This window comes from Geospiza fortis, unplaced genomic scaffold (genome assembly GCF_000277835.1).
Source record: "Geospiza fortis unplaced genomic scaffold, GeoFor_1.0 scaffold166, whole genome shotgun sequence".
Classification (NCBI taxonomy): domain Eukaryota; kingdom Metazoa; phylum Chordata; class Aves; order Passeriformes; family Thraupidae; genus Geospiza; species Geospiza fortis.
This window is the reverse complement of record NW_005054310.1, coordinates 11721531-11726079: the sequence shown is the minus strand read 5'-3', so window position 1 is coordinate 11726079 and position 4549 is coordinate 11721531.

Genomic DNA, 4549 nt, shown 5'->3' with positions numbered 1-4549 from the left:
AATATACTCCTTCTAATAAATATTTATTTCCTATCAATATCAAGTTCCTGAAAAGTTACATTGTTCTTAGAAGTATACTACTCACAGCAGTTATAAAACTTCTGATAACATCAGTTCTCAAAACAATTCAAGTGGCTCACAATCTGTCTCTTGTTTCAGTGAAAGGATTTCAAGCCATTGGTAACACTTGGTACTTAATAGTTGGTTCATCTAGGACATTCAGATTCAATCTTGACAAAGTAAATACTTCTAAGAGTCAGAACAGAAAAGGCACTTACTCATTTTGGGGAAGACACCTGGCAGGTAAGATTTTTGTTTTCAAAATAACAAGCCCTTTTTCTAATAATAAAATCCTTAAAAAACTAGTTGGATAAACATAATCCCTATGAACAAAACCAACTTATGCACCCCCTTCCCAAGAAAGGTAATACTGTCCTTGACTGAGAAACTGAGAAATGTGAAAGCATCCAGAAATACTCATAAGTTTTATTCACTTCTGTGATATTCCAGTAGACCACCACAATTGGCTAGAAGAAAGTCTCCTCCAAACAATGGGTGTTTTACAAATTGAAAGCCTCAAAAATTTCTGGACTGTTTTTCATTAGGTACTCATATCAGCAATAAAGTGTAAGATTCTAATGTTTATAACCAGGAACATAACCTTGGTTACAACCAACAACCTGTGACTTCAACCAGAGGAGTAAATCTTTTATCAAACTTCCTTGCAATTGAATCATTGCCTCAGTGATGCTCTGTGTAAGGCACTTAGTAAATTTTAAGAGCATCTGACAGTACTGTTGGTAGTTTTGATTTGTTTGTGAGGATGCTCTAAGAATGCTTCAAGATTAACAGGTTAAGGTGTGGAATAATCACTGAAAACAGCCATATGAATTACTGGCCACAAAACTCTTCAGAAGCCACATCCATTCTAGTCTAGGTTCATATCACCCTTGCAACATAAAGCTATCTTTTTCTTAGCAGTCCAGGAATTAGACCCTTTAAAATTGTGTAGTAGCTAATTGTATGAGAGGAATTAATTTTGTTCCTAACTCTTTCATCTAAGCTTCCACCCTTTCAATAAATAACTTGTATGCAAGAGTGAAATATTCATGGTATTTACTATTTAATTCACAAAACCCTACATCTTTAGGCCAAATGTCATTCAACCAACAGCCATCAAGAATTATAAAGCAAGACACACCTCTACGAAGTGTGTGTTGCCTACTTCCAATACACTACACAGAGGAAGGAACACTAAACAGACAAAAAAGACAAAGAAGCCATTATATGGCTCTTCTCGGGATTATTCTGAAAATACATTTTCTTTGTTCTTCTTTCCCCCCTCCTTATTACTCTGTTTTTTTCTTTTTGTTGGACTGAGGGTTTTTGAAGGTGTTTGACATTTTAGAAACAGAAGCTTCCTACTTGGAATTTCCGTAGCAAAGCAGAGAAAGCACTCAGTATCTGTGCATGCTCCTCAGATGTCCGTCTCCAGTGGGGACTAAATGCATTTTACTTGGCAACATTTGCCTCCATCGGCTGGAAAGAATTTTGCTTATTTTGCCACATTTGGAAGCGTCTCAGCATAGAATGATACCATTTGCAGAAATGCAGATAATTGGCATCATAGAATGCCAGGTACATCAGACAGAGTGCTTGAATGGTACAGAATCAGTGTAACTAAGTTTGCTCAGCAAGAATCTCTTCAGGTAGTCAATTATATAGAGACAAAGGCAACAGTGACAAAATTGATACTGACCTCTAAGCTCCCACATACCATTATTCTGTATGACCATGCTGATCTTAAAGAAACCAAAATATAGTTCAAGAACTGGGAACAGCAGTCAAATTCCCCACCTAAAAAAGCAGGCATAATAAATTATTTCAAACTCACTTCATCCACTTATATTATAAATGTGTTTGAGAGAAACAAAAGAAAAGAGAGAAGAAGGTATCAGGAATCAGAATGCATTTCCTTCAGAGGTGGGAGTAATGATAATATATGTAACCTGAGGAGATTTCCCTTGCCTAGATTAATTCATAGCTGAAGGCTATTACAGAGAGATGATCAGTCAGATGCCAGACTTTCCTGCTCAGAGATCTGTGCCATCAGGAACTGGGCTTGACATTGAAGTATTTTTATTTATTCTGTGCAAAGAAGAATCAGCTTGAAATAGATTATTCATGGATGACAGCTATATATTAGATGCATATAAATGGCAAATTAGATCTCTGTGTTCACAAGTGGGTATTCAGAAAGTAGAACTGGCCTTACCCCTCACTTGTCTTAACAGATGCAAAGTGATTGAACAACTCCATCCTTCTTTAGTGACAAATACCTGGGACTGTCTTTGAACCAAACAGAATTTGCAGTTTGTAGAATCTAGTGATCTTGGGAAGAGGGTAATGAGCCACATTTCATTAGCCTGGGTCACATTTACTTCCTTTTTCTGCATCCTTTTGCTTCTACATACAGCGGAGGAAAATGACATGCATGTGGTTAGCAAGTTATCAAAAAAATACATTAATAGTCTCCTTTCCTCAGCTATCTTCTCAGTAACTCCACTATAAATCAGAGCTCCATTGGTCTATAGCTACATCTCTTAAAAGCCCGAGGAAGCACGTTCACTTTGCTTTGACCAAGATCAGTATTTATACATAGATGTGCTGGTTTTGGCTAGGATAGTTAATTTTCTTCACAGTAGCTGGCATGGGGCTGTTTTAGATTTGTGCTGGAAACACTGTTGATAACATAGAGATAGTTCAGCTGTTGCTGAGCAGAGGTTACACAGAGTCAAGGCCTTTTCTGCTTCTACTGTCACACCAGTGAGGAGGCAGGGGGTGCGCAAGGAATTGTGAGGAGACACCCGACCCCAACTGACCACAGGGATGTCCCAGACCATGTGGTGCTGTGCTCAGCATATAGAGCTGGGGGAAGAAGGAAGAGGAGAGTGTTTGGAGGGATGGTGTTTGTCTACTCCAGTCACTGTTACCTGTGATGGAGCTCTGCTTTCCTGGGGATGACTGAACACCTGCCTGCTCATGGGAAGTGGTGAATGTTTTGCTTTGCCTGCACGTGCAGCTTTTGCTTTACCTGTTAAATTGTCCTTATCCCAACCCATGAGTTTTCTGATTTAGACTTCGAATTCTCTCCCCCAGTGCACAGAGGGAGAATGCACACAGGGCTGTGAGGCACTTACTGGCCAGCTGGGGTTAAACCACGACAGGAAACAGTGTAACCAAAGACTACACTTTTCCAGGGGGCCTAGATCCTGAAAACATAGTCCTGCTCAAATAGTCCTCCATCTGCCAAGATATGCCATAGTTTCTAGAAAATAATTAAAATTTTAGAACTACTTTTTAGAATATTGTTACTGAACAATATTTTTTGGTGGTAATTTTCTTTTTAAGCATATGGGACAAAGAGCGATTAGATAAGGTTACAATTTTGTCTTTTACAAAACCCCAAATGGGACAGCAATCTCTTGTAATAATTCTTAATAATAATCATTAAGAGCTATGGAATATGCTTTTGCCCTTTATCTTCCATGTTTAACTTCTTAAAAGTACACCTAAAACTTCCTGTGCCTATTAAACTGTCTGCTTTTAAAATCTGCCATATAGCAGGCACAGCAAGTTCATTCTGGTAACTTTTTCCTGTCTCCCATAATAAAAGGGGCAAGATTAGGATTGAATACATCAGAGTGATTCAGTGGTAATTTGTTTTTATTAATTTTTACCAACACAGTTAAAGAGAGGCTGTAATAAGCTCCTGCATTACTTAGACTCTAGGTTTTGAAACAAATTTGTTTTTTCACTGCATTTTCTTTCACTGTTTGCATCTCATGGTAGAGTTTAAGCCTTGTTCAGAGACATATCACAATCTTTTGGCATAATGTCTTAGGAAGTCATGTAAACATGACTTGCTGTTGGATAATAGTATTTTCCAGCAAACATGCAGTTTTCCATTGCTGTTGTACCATTTACTCCATTCTAGACATTCTATAGAGCACTGATTTGTAATTAACTTATGAAGTAATTTTTCAAGTTTAATTAGTAGTTAAATCCAGTTAATTCTTCTTAAAACACAGGTTCTTTAGATGTCAAGCTAAGGTCAATATGATTGTGGTCTTAGACAAGTCTCCTAATTCTCTTTTAACAGTTTCTCCTCGTTTTAAAACTTTAACAGCACAAAAGAAAACCATCTGAGCTTCTACAGTTTGACTGATTTTACTGTACAGTTTTTGCTAGTTTGAAGTTATAACCTTCCAAACTGAGACTACTCTGACATAAGGCGGGGCATAATTTCAGGTTAAGAAAACCTCTGAAAGCTCAAGCTGTGTTTCCAGCACACCCAAATCTTAACATTGAGATAGAAGTATGCATTTTCAAAATGCCATATTTGACTGACTGGTCCACTAGCCAAAACCAGCATTAACTTTTTATCTTTTCTATCTTATTCCTGAGTAAGCACAGGCTAAATTTACTATAAGTATAGCACCTGCTGTTGCCTTTGGAGAAATTAAATGTAAATGCCTTTCTATTTCCC